The sequence below is a fragment of the Macaca thibetana genome, chromosome 8 (genome assembly GCF_024542745.1).
Source record: "Macaca thibetana thibetana isolate TM-01 chromosome 8, ASM2454274v1, whole genome shotgun sequence".
Lineage (NCBI taxonomy): Eukaryota > Metazoa > Chordata > Mammalia > Primates > Cercopithecidae > Macaca > Macaca thibetana.
The window spans coordinates 89,226,075-89,240,964 of record NC_065585.1 but is presented as its reverse complement, the minus strand read 5'-3'; the positions used below and the strand labels follow the sequence as shown (position 1 = coordinate 89,240,964).

The following is a 14,890-nucleotide window of genomic DNA, read 5'->3' as shown; positions in this document are numbered from 1 at the left end:
CAGCTACTCGAGAGGCTGAGGCAGGAGAATCACTTGAATCTGGGAGGCGGAGCTTATAGTGAACTGAGATTGTGCCATTGCACTCCAGCCTGGGCAACAAGAGTGAAACTCTGTCTCATAAAAAAGAAATAAAGAAAAGAAAGAAATAAATAAAAAGAAAAAAAGAAATTGACTCAGAGTAGATCTAGATGATGTATTTGGCAAACAAATAATTAACAAAATGCATGATGTCTATGATTCAATAAATAATCTTTACAGAGAAATAGAACCCAAATATTGGAAGTGAAAAAGAACCAAATAGAAATTCCAGAGTTGAAAACTATTTTCAATATGAAGATTTTGCTTGTTGTATCAACAGCAAATTTGAGATTAGGGACGAAAGAAGCAGTAAACTGAAATATAGTTCAGTAGAAACATCTCAATTTGAAAAGTACAGACCTTTTTTTGAATAAGCATAGCATCAGAGGCATGTGGGGCAATGTTAAGCCTACCAACATATGTGAAATAAGGGTCCCAGAAGTAAAAAAGAGAGAGGAAGGGGAAAATCATTTATGTGAAAAAATAATAGCTAAAATCCTCCAAAATTTGATGAAAGGCTGTCTACAAATATTAAAAGCTCCACAAACCCAAAATAAGATAAGCATATCAGAATTCACATCTAGACACATCATAATCAATGACTGAAATACAAATACAAAGAGAAAATCTTGAAAAAAGTAAGAGAAAAAATGACTCATCAGGTATGGAAAAAAATATGACTTTCATTGGCAATAAAATCCTCTGCATTTACCATCTTCAATTCGTTCATGCAACCTGATTCCTCCTGGATGCCGGACAAGGTCCCAGGTGTGGGTGCAAGAGGCTGTCACACTGACCCTCCACTGAGCTGTCCAATACTTAAGCCATCCACGGGTGGAAAAACTAAAAGAGCACACTGTAACGCATGCCCTCTGGGGCTCCAGGGGTCATGGGCAACTCCTAGACACTGCCACATGGAGTTCTGCTCCTGCTGACTTAATAGCTGACTTATCACTATAAACAGTGAAGACCAAGAAGCAGTAAAATGACATATTCAAGTGCTGATTTCTTTTTCCTTTTTTTTTTTTTTTTTTTTTTTGAGACTGAGTCTTGCTCTGTCACCCAGGCTGGAGTGCAGTAGAGCAATCTCCTCTCACTGCAAGCTCCGCCTCCCAGGTTCATGCCATTCTCCTGCCTCAGCCTCCTGAGTAGCTGGGACTACAGGCGCCGCCACCACGCCCAGCTAATTTTTTGTATTTTTAGTAGAGATGGGGTTTCACCATGTTAGCCAGGGTGGTCTGGAACTCCTGACCTCGTGATCTGCCCACCTTGACCTCCCAAAGTGCTGGGATTACAGGATGAGCCACCGTGCCCGGCCATGCTGAATATTTTTAACTTTCAACCAAGAATTCTGTGTCCATTGAAACTATTCCCCAAAAAATAAAAGCAAAATAAACACATTTCCAAGTAAACAAAAACTGAGAAAATGCATTACTAGAAGATTCGACCTAGAAGCATCACTAAAGGAAGCAGTTTAGGCTTAATAAAATATTCCCAGCACCTTAGGCTTAATAAAACATACCCAGATAGAAACTAAAATTCATGGGGAGGAATGAAAAGCACTGGAAGTGGTAAAATGTAGGTAGATTGAAAGACCCCTTTTCCACTTAATTTCCTTTTGAAAATAGACATTTTAAACGTTATTGTAAAGTTTTATTGTTAAGTATGTTATACATACACACAGAGTTAGATTTATGGATATGTATGTTTATTTATTTATGACACTAATAACTCAAAGAAGAGGAAAGAAATGGAACTATATTAAAGTTGCTGTATTTTACTGGAATTATGTTAGCATTAACCTGAGGTAGAGCTACACACTAAAAATCATAAAACATCACTGTGAGAAATTTAAAGATCTAAATGAAAGGAGATGTACCATGCTCATTGATTGAAAAACAATGTTGTTAATATGACAGTTCTCCCCAGATTGATCTATAGCTGAAACTCAATCCATATGAAAATTCCAGGAGCATTTTTTCATAGACATGGACAAGCTGATCAAAAAAAAAAAAAAAAAAAAAAAAAAAAAAAGTATATGGCAATGGAAAATACTTAGAATAGCCTAAACAGGTTTGAATAAGAAATACAAATTTGGTGAATGTACATTTGAAATGAGATCATTCCCTTGATCCCTTCATGAGACTTGTGAAGGGATTGGCTTGTTTACTCAGTCCACAGGTCTCAACCCCTCATGGGAGGGGAAGCACGCAGGTGAGTGGGTGCAGAGGCTAGGATGAGTGCTTCTGGGCAACCAGCAGGAGCAGAACTCCACGTGGTCCCGTGGCAGTGTCTAGGAGTTGCCCATGACCCCTGGAGCCCCAGAGGGCATGCGTTACAGTGTGCTCTTTTAGTTTTTCCATCTGTGGATGGCTTAAGTATTGGACAGCTCAGTGGAGGGTCAGCGTGACAGCCTCTTGCACCCACACCTGGGACCTTGTCCGGCATCCAGGAGGAATCAGGTTGTATGAACGAATTGAAGATGGTAAATGCAGAGGATTTTACTGCCAATGAAAGTGGCTCTCAGTGGGATGGGGAGCTGGAAAGGGAATAGAGTGGAAAGGTGGTCTTCCCCTGGAGTTCAGCTGGGAATATCCCCAGACAAACTCTTCTCTGAGATCCCACCATCAAGCTGTCCCTCTGAAATCAAGCTGCTTCTCACTGACGTCAAGCTGCTGCTTCTCTTCTCTGCTGCGCTGCTCTGCCCCTCTGCCAGTAGCCTAGGGTTTTTATGGGTGCAGGATGGGGAGTAGGGCAGGCCTTGGTGGTTTTGGAAAAGGGAATATTCAAGTGGGAAAACAGAAATGCACATTCTCACTTTAGGTCACAGGTCCAGGCTTGAGGGTGGAGCCCTCACCAGGGACCCCACCTTTTTCTACCTAGTACCTCCTGTTCATATCACACTGACTAATTTTGATACCAGCCATAAAGCTACAGTAATCAAGAGTGTAATAATATTGGAGTAATAAAGACAGGCAAATAAATCAAAGGAACAGAATATAGAGTCCAGAAATAAACTCTCACCTTTATGGTCAATTGAGTTTTGACAAAGGGACCAAGACAATTCAATGGAAAAGGAGAGTGGTTTCAACAAATGATGCTAAAACAATTGAATATTCATGAGAAAAAAATGATCATAAATCCTTGGCTTATATTAGACACAAAAACTACTCCAAAATAGAACATAGACCTAAATGTAAGAGCTAAAACTATAAAATTTTAGAATACAACAGAAGAAAATCTTTCTGACCTTAATTTAGGCAAAATTTTATTTGATTGGATACCAAAAGTGTGACTCATTAAATAATATAATTGGAAATTGAACTTCATAAAAATTTAAAAATTCTGCTTTTCAAATGCCAACTTTAGAAAAATAAAGAAAACCATAGACTGAAATAAAATATTTGAAAATAACATATCTAATAAAGGACTTGTATCCAGAATACATTAATAACTCTTACAACTCAATAATATATCAAACAATTCAATAAAAATGATAAAAGTTCTGAACAGACATTTCACCAAAAAAAAAACAAAAACAAAAAACCACATACACAGAAATTGCTCACAAGCTCATGAAAAGATACTAAACATCTTTAGTAATTAGAGAAATGTAAATTAAAAGCACACACCCACTATAATGACTGCAATAAAAAAGACTGACAATACCAGGTGTTGGTATGAATGTGAAGAAACTAGAACTCTTATCCATTGCTAGTGATGAAGTAAAATGGTACAGTCACTGTAGAAAACAGTTTTATGGGTTTTTTTTTTAAGTTAAATATTAATAATATTAATGTATGACCCAGTAATTCCATTCCTAGGTATCTTCTCAAGAGAAATGAAATATATCCATACAAAGTTTTATCCACAAATATTTCTAGCAGAATTATTCATAATAGCCAAATACTAAAAAAAAAAAAAAAAAAAAAACAAATGCCTATCAACTGGTGAATGCATAAACAAAGTATAGTATATTTATACAATTGAATACTATTCAGCAATACGAAGGAATAACAACTGATAGATACAACAATAAAATGAACCTAAAAAATCTGATAAATAAAAGAAACCATACACAAAGACTCCCTATTGTATTACTCCCATTACACGAAAATTCTAAAAAAGGTAAAACCCCAGAAACAGAAAGCAGATCAGTGGCTGTCTGAAACGGGATGGAAGTGAGAATTGACTGCAAACAGGCATAAGGGATTTTGGAGTGATAGAGTATTCTCAAATCGGATTATGACATTGGTTGTGCCACTGAATAAATTTTTTCAAAATCATTGAATCATGTGCTTAAAACAAGTGGATATTATGGCATTAAATTATGCATCAATGAGGCTGTTTTAAAAACCAATAGATATTTATCAAAGAAAATAAAAACAAGAAGTATGGAAAAGCACATTCTTTACCATCTTACCATCCATATAATCAGTTGCCACTTTGGTTTAAATCTTTCCACATAATATATGATATACCAGAATGTGTTGAATCAGTCTACTATGACTGGAGTTTTAGGTTGTTTCTAGTATTTTATCAGTAAATGATTCTAAAATAAACATCCTTATACATATATTTTTTATTTGGGTATCTGATTAATACCTCAGGATAAATTCTCAAGATTGGGCCAAGTTATTTAATAAAAAATTTATTAGTTTTTGATTGCTGTAAAACAAATTACCACAGACTCAGCAGCTTAAAACAGCACATGTTTGTGACCTCACAGTTTCTGTGGGTCAGGGATCTAGGCAGGACTTGGCTGGGTTTTCCACTCTGTGTCTCACAAGGCTGCATTCAAGGTGTCAGCCAAGACTGCAGTCTCATCTGGGCACAGGGTCCTTCCCAAGCTCCCTGTGGCTGGTAGAATGCAGGTCCCTGTGGTGATAGAACTGTCAGCTCCTAGAGCTCAGTCGCCATTCTCTGCCATGTAGCCATTGCCACAATAGGACAGTGTGTGTCTCCAAAGCCAACGGACAGCATCTGTTCCTGCTTCCTGTCACTTGCCTCCAAACTCTTTTTTAAAGAGCTCATTTGGTTAGACCAGGCCCATTGAGGATAATCTTCCTTTTGGTTAACTCAAAGTCAACTGATTAGGCACCTTCATTACATTTGCAAACTCTCTTAACCTTTGCCGTAGTCTGTAACACAATCACAGGAGTGCTATCCCTTCATATCCACAGTCTCTCCCTCACTCAAGGGGAGTGGATTGCACAGGTGTGTGTACTGAGTTAGGGATTGGCGAGAGTGGGGACTGGGGACCATCTTAGAAATCTCCCTCGCACAAAGAATTTGCACATTTGTTAAGATTATGATTTAAATTGCCAAATTTTCTGAAGAACATTTATACCCCATCGGTAAAGTGCTAATTTCCCCAACACTGGGTATTACCATTATGCTTAATCTTTGCCAAAGACAGGCAAATATTGTTGTCTTGGGACCACTGGGCAGAGATTGTGACAGTGAGAGAACAAGTATTAAATTCTTTGATTAATAGTAAGATTATTATGGCCTTTGGCAGGTTTTGTTTTCTTTTGCAAATTACCATTCAATTTATGTGGTTGTTTTCCTCTAAGGGTAATTCTCTGTTACCTGTCTTTTAATAACCTCATGTTGAATATTCAGAATATTTACTATTTATGGTTTCTATAGTATTTTCTTTCGGTGTCTTAAAAATTGGGTTACGGAGCCTTATGCCATGTAAAAATTTTTAACTTTCATAATCAGATCTATTAACATTTATGGTTTCTTTTTTATGCTTTAACATATTGTTTGCACTTTTCATTTCTAAAAAGAGAGAAGCAAATAAATCAAACGGGATTTCCAGTTTCCATCATAGAAGACAGGAACTATAGAGTGGGAAATCATGTACAAAGATGTTTCTCATAATGCACTGCCCATCCATCTTCTGATTGTTATGTAAACCAATTCTTAACCTAAGATATCCAGCCAGAGAGATGAATGTATCATTCCTCTAAATGACTTGGTTGTGGGAAATATACCACATCATTCTGTTAGCTTTCAGGACCCAGGGTGTCAGCTTCAATTATTTTTTTCATTTCTTGTCTTGGGCTGTCAGATTATAGCTCTGAGTATTTGAAAACAGACAGAAGTATGAAACCAACTTTTTCTAAAGTATTTAGTTTTGATCTTGAGTTTTATCCCCATCTCTGAGCACGATTTCCATATTTATCTAATATTTTTTTCTTAATATGGGACCTAAAACATGTCTTATTTTAAAAAAATACATTGGATAATCAAGAAAGTATGGCTTTTAGGCAAGATCACTTCTCCCTGCTGTATTTAAAAAATAATGATGAAGCATTTCCTTGACAGAAACAAAATCAGCTTGTATCTATTAAAAAGTTGGCTCAAATCTCTCCTTTTTTCATAGATGAATGAATCATAATATAAGGATATAAGTTTCTTAAACCTTCCTTGAAGTCTCAGGCATTAAATGTCCTCATCTATAAAATGAAAAAGTGAAACAAGCTGATCTCTAAGGTTCCGGTGAAATCTAACACTCTGATTGTCTTGATGTTTGACTCGAGGTTTTCTACTTATATTCTTTCTTTGCCCTTTTCAAATTCCCAGTCTGAAATCTTGCCTTCAAGGTTTTTCCTCTTTTAGTTTTCAGATTCTGACTATGCATTCTTGTAAGACATTCCATTGTCACTTCCAAGTCAAATATTCAAAACCAAACTCTTGCTATCCCTCTCAAACTACTTGGTTTCCATATTTATTGGATTTGTACCATAGTCCTTGGTATGCAGGCATGAAGAAAGGAATAATTTTTCATCATCTTTCGCTCGCCCCATAGCTAATCAGTATCTAAGGCCAGAATATTTGTCAACTGCAACATCTGTCTCCCTGCCTTTTTCCAATTCCTCCAAACACATTAGTTTCTGAGCCACAATGTGTCCCTCCAGGACTCAATGTTGAAAGTTCTTTATCTTCTTCAAGTTTCCTGATACAATGACTCCAAAACACCATAGCCAGGTTGACATTCCTGTGGTTCCCTATTTTTTGTTAGATTAAGAACAATGGCAATGAAACCCCTCCACAATATGTCTTAATCTGGCTTTTCACACTTCTTTTGTCTTCCCCGTGCTTATGCCCAGTGTCTTAGCCTCCCAAGATCCTTACTATTAATATTTCCTGATCACACACTCTATTTTGCCATTTCCTGCCTTTTAGGGTTGATTTTGAATTTCTATTTTCAGTGTTTAAAGTTTCTGTAAATGTTGGGATATTGACTTTAGCTAAAACAAACAAAAAATAACAAGTAATCACTTTAAATCTGTATCCTACTTCCAAGAAACAATATTTTCATTGGTGCCAAAATAATATATTCCATGTTAGTGTAATACAGTAGAACTTAAAAAAAATTAAAAGTCTATGTAGAAGACAATGAGGATTGAGTGTGTTAGAGCTGTACGGAATCTTGGGCGGCTCTATTCCCATCTTCCACTTCTAAGGATCAGCAAAGCCAGTAGGCTGACTGTAAGCTATGAGCTAATTAGGAACAAATCTTATACTAAAGATTTGAATGGTTTTCTATTGCTCAGGAAACTACCGAGTTCTGCCCTTTAACAGGACCTGGTCAGTCATTCACTCAACAGACAGGTTTTCAGAGCCTGCAATGTATCATGTACTGGGTCCTAAGAGTTGAAATATTTAAAATGGCCCTGTTTTCTAGAAATGCAGTCTGGGAGAAGGAATTACACATGGACAAATAAGTGCAATAAAAATTGCCATGATAGAAATGGTGCACTGTAGACACAAAGGAGGAGGTCCTCAGCTCTATCTGATGTAATAGGGGAAAGTAAAGGGTTTCATAGATAAAGTAACCCTATGGGCTTAATGTAAAAAGGTAAGTAATTTTCACCAGGGTGGACTAGCAAAGAACCATTATTACCAAAGGCACAGAAGCATACGTTCATTTGATAATATTGGGGGTAAATGCAAACAATTTAGAATTCTAGAAGTTAAGGTACAAGACAAGGTGATATGGTTTTTGACTGTGTCCCCACCCAAATCTCATCTTGAATTGTAGCTCTCATAATTCCCTGGTGTTGTGGGAGGGACCCAGTGGGAGATAATTGAATCATGGCAGCAATTTCCCCTATACTGTTCTCGTGGTAGTGAATAAGTCTCATGAGATCTGATGGTTTGATAAGTGGGAACCCCTTTCACTTGGCTCTATTTCTCTTCTCTTGTCTGCTACCACATGAGACACACCACCATGATTGTGAGGCCTCCCCAGTTATGTGGAACTGTGAGTCCATTAAACCTCTTTCTTTTTATATTGTCAAGTCTCAGGTATGTCTTTGTCAGCAGCGTGAAAACAGACTAATACACAAGATATATCAAAATAAAATTTTTTAAGCAAGGCAAGCCCCCAGTTATGAAGGGACTTACATGTCTTACAAAGAAGTTTGGAGCAATAACTATCATTATCATTATTATTAGTGAGTATGTATCAGCTTCTCATTATGATTTACAGATCCTGCCTACTGATCACTTTCTACGATCACTATAATAAGTAATTTACATTGACAAGGAAACTGAGATCAATGATTAACTCACTTACCTAAAGCAACATGGCTATTAAATATCGCAGCCGTTTCGAACTCAGGTCCGCCTGATTTCAAAGCTAGACACGAATCACACTATAATCCTTACCTTTAATCTGTAGATGATGTGGCACCATCAGGACATTTTAAATAAAGAAGAAATGTGAATAGACTCTCGTCCTGGAAGGGTCTGACAACAATATAGAGTTGCAGCATCCAATACAGTAGCCACTAGCCACATTGAAAATTAAATAACTATTTAATAATTGAGAATTCAGTTCCTTGAGGGCAGCAGCCACATTTGAAGTGTTCAGTACCTACATGTGGCTAGTGGCAGCTGTGTTGGACAGTGCATGTGAATATTTCCGTCCTCACAGAAAGTTCTATCAGGCAGTACTGGTAGAGAGGAAACACTGGAGTTTCGTGAGGTGGGGTGAGGAAATTAAAGAGACTATTGCCTAGGACAAGTAGGAAAGGATTAGAGACGAAACAAAGCACTAAGAGTAATGAGTTAAGTCTGTGTTTCCCAAAGTGTGACTGCCCACCCTTTTCCCCTCAACCAGCCTTATTCAGCCCGGTGTGGGAACTTGTTAGAGTGCGCATCCACATGGAATCTGAAACTCAGAGATGGGGCCCAACCATCTGTGTTGTACCGAGCCCTCCCGGGGATTCTGATATTCACTAACATGCGAAGGCCATGGATTTAGAGGAAGGAACAGAGCTGTAAAGCATGACACAGAAATATAGGCAATTTGGAGGCCAGATGCAAATGTGGGTGATATGGTTTGAATGTTTGTCCTCTCCAAATCTCATCCTGAAATGTGATGCCCAGTGTTGGAGGTGGGGCCTGGTGGGAGCTGATTGGATCATGGGGCAGATCCCTCATGAATAGTTTAGCACCATCCCCTTGGTAATGAGTAAGTTCTCCCTTAGTAAGTTCTGGGACCTTCCCCACCCCCTCTTGTTCCTGCTCTTGCAATGTGACGTGCCAGCTCTCCCTTTGCCTTCTGCCATAACTGGAAGCTTCCTGAGGCCTCCCCAGAAGCAAATGTTGGCACCACACTTCCTGTACAGCCTGCAGAACTGTGAGACAATTAAACCTCTTTTCTTTATAAATTACCCAACTTTAGGTATTTCTTTATAGCAACATGAGAACAGACACAAACACAGTGAGGCAGACAGGAGAATAAATCTAGAATAACTCCTGGTGGGTTGATGAACAAAAGAGAAGAAACATATTCGGAGGGAAAAGACAATGAATTTGAGTTTGAATTCCTAAGGGACATTCAAGTATCATGATCCTGTTCAGTGTCAGCCTAGAAGTCAGGAGAAATTTCTGGGATGAAGATACAGTTTTAGGGTCACTGGGATTAGATGGTAGATTCGCTAGGAATGGAGGGGATAGGTAGCTCTCAATTTTTTTCCTGCATAAATGATATCATCTGTGTGTCTGAAAAGGCTGAGGGGTATATCTAGACTTAGATACAATTCTCCACATGCTAGTTCCTTTTCTCTCTGATTCAAGGAGTCATTTCAAAATGCAAATTCAGTCAGATAGATGTGAATATGTTCTATTTTTAAAAATAAGTGATGAACATGCATTGTTATGCTGACTATTATTAGTATGTATAACTTGTCAAACAAGGTACCCAGAATCCTAAATTGTATAGAGGGAAATGAGACCAGGTCTAAGGGCTGACCCCAGTTCAGTGAGCGTTGGAAAGTGATTGCAGCAGAGGAACCAGCAGCAAAGGGGAGAAAAATGGTCAGAGAGAGGGATGGGGTCCTGTAACTCCAGACAGGAGCACTTTGTAGATAAGGTGATGTGCACTGTCATATTTCAGAGAGACCTGTAAGATGAAACCCCGGACTTCGCTATTCTGAGGTCACCACTGAACATTCTTCAAAGCCATTTCTATTATCTGAGGATAATTTGGCTGATCGCCTTAAGAAGATTGGAGTATTTTGAAGAATAAATGGGGGGTGAGGAAATGGAGGCACCAAGGGTAGATTTATGCTTTGCACTATTATCTGGTTACCGAAGCGTTGCCTTATGTTCTCGGCATCTTATAGAGATTCTAGTGAAACAGGTCTTCTAATTTGTATACTTTCTCTAACCAGGGCCTCAGCACAAGTATGGCATAAAGGGGCTAGTATACTATGAATACAATTACTCCACCCACTAATATTGATCCATTGGTCCTGGACAATGAGCTCACCTTAGTCCTCCATTCACCCAATTGGATTGATTGTCTTCTAGAATCCACTCTCTCCTCCAGTCTTCCTTGGCCTGCCCCACACACCTTAGTGACCTCTCCAAATCCTTAGAGTAAATATAGCTTCAGCTTTAAAGCTGGGACCTTCTCTGCAAAAAATTCCTTCTGAATCGTTTCTTATAATTGACCTGGCCTAAATTAATCCTCACACCCATCCTGTGAAGGAAGTAGGAAAGTGTTATTGTTCTTGTTTAGTGGGTGAGAATTGAGGTTCTGTGACAGCCAATATCTTTACCCCTCCTAAATTACAAAGAAACAACCCTATCTTATTTATTTTGCTAATGTATTCATTCCACATTTTTCCATGAAGGATTTCAGGTAGAGGGCATCTGAAAAATAATGAGCAGAAGGTCAAGATAACTTGATAAAATAACATAGATATTCAGCTGCTAAATCTCCACATAATTGGCATAGCTGAGCTTTAAATTTGGTTCTAAGGTTTTTGGCAGCCAAACAGAAAGGCAGACACTGTCAATTATGCAGTTCCTGTTTTCAAAAAGGAATAAGTGTGCCAGTTTCTCGGAGGAACCAAAGTACATTCCTGCCTTAGTTCTAAAAGAAACTTCAGATCCATGTCTTTGCATACGGATCATTTCTATAAACAAGTGTAGTGAAACATCTTATATTGGCTCTAATGGTTTACTTTGGTAAAATTTCACTTAAGCTCAAAGTTAGAACAGATTCTCTTTCCTCCCTTCCTTCCTTCCTTCCTTCCTTATTTTCTTTTTCTTTCTTTCTCTCTCTCTCCCCACCCCACCTTCCTCCCTTCTTCCCTCCCTCCCTCTCTCTGTCTTTCCTTCTTTCGTTCAATGAGATAATGTTCTGTCACCCAGGCTAAAGTGCAGTGGCACAATCATAGCTCATTGCAACCTCCAACACCTGGGCTCCAGTGATCTCCTGCCTCAGCCTCTCCAGTAGCTAGGAATACAGGAGCACATCACCACATCAAGCTAATTTTATTTAATTTTATTTTTATAGAGACAAGGTCTAGCTATGTTACCTAGGCTGGTCTTGAACTCCTGGGCTCAAGGGATCTTTCCACCTCTGTCTCTCAACGCACTGGGATTACAGGCATCAGCCACCATTCCTGGCCTAAAACAGACTTATCAACACAAGCACACTCACTAACTTACTGATCACTGAGGGACAGTTACCACAAAGATATAAAACTTTACGTCTTGGGCTGGATTTAATTTTTATAGTTGTGACTAAATTCTGTGCACCAATTAGCACATGTTCCTGGAGTGTGCTCTCTCTATAGAGAGTTAAAAATCAGGTAACCTCTCTAACTGTCTACACATTTGTATATACACTGTGCACACACATACATAAACATGCAAAGTCTACCATCTTTAAAAAAAGTGTAAAGATTTTTCTAGAAAAATCTGTTCCTGAGATTTTAGGAAATGCTCATTGGCTTAAGTGAAATGTCATCTATCATTTTAAGATGCTCCTAGAATAAATAGATATTCAGGTGCTTAGAATATAGACAAAAATTGGGGGTATTTAAGTTATTATTGGAGCAGATGCTGAGTATCCATCTCCCCTGACCCTCAGGCACTGATGATCACTAACATTTTTAATTAATCACAAATCCCTATGGATGCTAGTGAGGCTCTGACAAAATGGTCCTTTCCCTCACACAAAGTGCTGAAGGAACCATGCACCCAGTGCTGTATTCCCGTATCTCATTAGGTAATCTATATCTGGACACCCAGGCACCACATTTTCAGAGTGTTCTTCTAAAACAGAACGTGTGTATGCAGAAAACCAGTCTGTTAAAATGCATTAATGAACACCTGCTGGCCTCAGAGTCCCGAGCAAGGAACTGTTCCAGAATATTAAAGAAACAAAGTCATTCTCTGTCTTCAAGGAGTTTAAATCCGGTTGGAGAGACAAAATATACTGACATGTTATACAACTAAAAACAATAACCTAAGAGCCTATAAATACATGCAACATAATACAACAAATAGTCAATGATACTAAACAGTACATGGAAACCAAGGCAGTAGGTAAGGGAAATGACTGCTGATAAAATGAAGAGTAAAGTGGTGACCTCTGCCCCCATCAGCTGATACAAAAGTAATGTGAAATGGCCCCTAGATGCAGGGAGCAATGTTAGGTAGAATAATAGCCACACTATATGTGATGGCCCAGGGTTGTGGGCAGGTGAGCCAAATTATACAACATACAGGGGAATTCCATGCCTGAAAATGTGGATTGTCTTATTTCAGACCAGTGATTCATACACGTTTTTTGTTTATTTTGTTGTTGTTGTTGTTAGGTTCTTTGGGGTGAGGGGGGAAAGTCTTGCTCTGTCATCCAGGCTGGAGTGCAATGGTGTGATCAGATCTCACTGCAGCCTCAATCTCCCAAGCTCAAGCAATCCTCCTACCTCAGCCTCCTGAGTAGCTGGGGCTACAGGTGTGCACCACCATGCTCACTAATTTATTTATTTATTTATTTATTTATTTATTTATTTAAGATGGAGTCTTGCTCTGCTGCCCAGGCTGGAGTGCAGTGGCGTGATCTTGGCTCATTGCAACCTCCACCTCCCAGGTTCAAACAATTCTCTACCTCTGCCTCCCAAGTAGCTGGGATTATAGGCACGCACCACCATGCCCAGCTAATTTTTGTATTTTTAGTAGAGACAGGGTTTCACTTTCTTGGCCAGGCTGATCTTGAACTCCTGACCTTGTGATATGCCCGCCTCAGCCTCCCAAAGTGCTGGGATTACAGGCGTGACCCACCGCACCCAGCCTCACTCTTGCTAATTTTTTAATTTTTTGTAGACACAGGGTTTTGCCAGTTGCTTAGGCTGGTCTTGAACTCCTTGGCTCACGTGATCCATTCACCTCAGCCTTCTGAAATGCTGGGATTATAGGTGTGAGCCACCACACCTGGCTACCTCATAAATGTTAATGAGCTCTTACTTCACTTAGGGTACTTGAAAAACATACTGATTTGGGAATCACTCATAGATAATCTAATTCTGTGAGTAGTAGGTAGAGCTTCAGAAAGTACATTTTCACAGTTCTCCCAAGGATAGAGTTAGTCTAAGGACCCCAACGTGAGGCCCACTGCCTAATGCACTAACCCAAGACCCGCTCATGTGTGACATGAAGGAAAAGCCAGTATCAGAATTCACAGGGCTCCCAACTACCATTAGGAAGCAGTGCCTCAGAAGGGATAGGAATTCTAGAATGATCCCCCAAGAGGTCAAAATGCCACTCAGGCAGGAAACGGATATGGTTTTAGTTGGTGAAATTGCATGTTAGAAATAAACACATCTGCAAACCTGCATAGAAAAGTATTACTCAATGATTCATTTACTACCCAGTAGACTTTACTGGATGATTATATGTTGGATTTTATAAAAAAATAATTGAACTAAACTCTTTGAACTTAGAAAGGAGTACAATATATACTCAAAGGGTTCTAATAAAATGAAATTGTTTGCATGAAATTTGCTACCTGATAATTTTCTCTGAATGTATTTTGGATTTCCAAAACAGAATTTTTGTTTTTCATTATTCAACAGACCTCAGTTAGATGTATTTGTTCTCTTAAAGACTATAAAGGTTTCTGAGAAACCTTATGCCATGCTATTATCAGTTATATTTTTTAAAGCTTTTCAAATTTGAGATCTTCTTACCCTGGGCACTTTGCAAATGAATCGTTGTTAGCCCTGTTCATATTTAACTGAGAAAACATGAGAAAATTACTCAAATTCTCTGAGCAAATGAATATGAGTGCAAATTCACTGTAGACTCACTCATTCAGGTGGTGGTAGCCATTCATCCTACATTCTCAGGGCTTAGTGTTCTGTATTGTTTGGGAAAAAAAATGGGTGTAAAATTAGGAACCCGGACTCTGGACATTAATCTGATCACTTTTTTCAGATCACATCTTTCACCCAGCATCATTACTCCTCATTATACTTCTATAATTTCAACT

The 14,890-nt window shown here is 38.6% G+C and overlaps 3 protein-coding genes and 1 pseudogene across 8 annotated transcripts in view; 3 read left to right on the top strand and 1 right to left on the bottom strand.

Annotated features, from left to right (window-relative positions):
- CHCHD7 (coiled-coil-helix-coiled-coil-helix domain containing 7) overlaps positions 1–14,890 on the top strand; it is a 1,019,570-nt gene that overhangs the window by 256,231 nt on the left and 748,449 nt on the right. The gene's annotated exons all lie outside the window — the stretch shown is intronic.
- The window catches only part of TGS1 (trimethylguanosine synthase 1), a 553,145-nt gene that overhangs the window by 189,753 nt on the left and 348,502 nt on the right, over positions 1–14,890 (top strand). The window lies entirely within an intron of this gene.
- The window catches only part of XKR4 (XK related 4), a 429,208-nt gene that overhangs the window by 354,538 nt on the left and 59,780 nt on the right, over positions 1–14,890 (top strand). The gene's annotated exons all lie outside the window — the stretch shown is intronic.
- The window catches only part of LOC126961573 (myotubularin-related protein 5-like), a 32,369-nt pseudogene that overhangs the window by 5,809 nt on the left and 11,670 nt on the right, over positions 1–14,890 (bottom strand). The window lies entirely within an intron of this gene.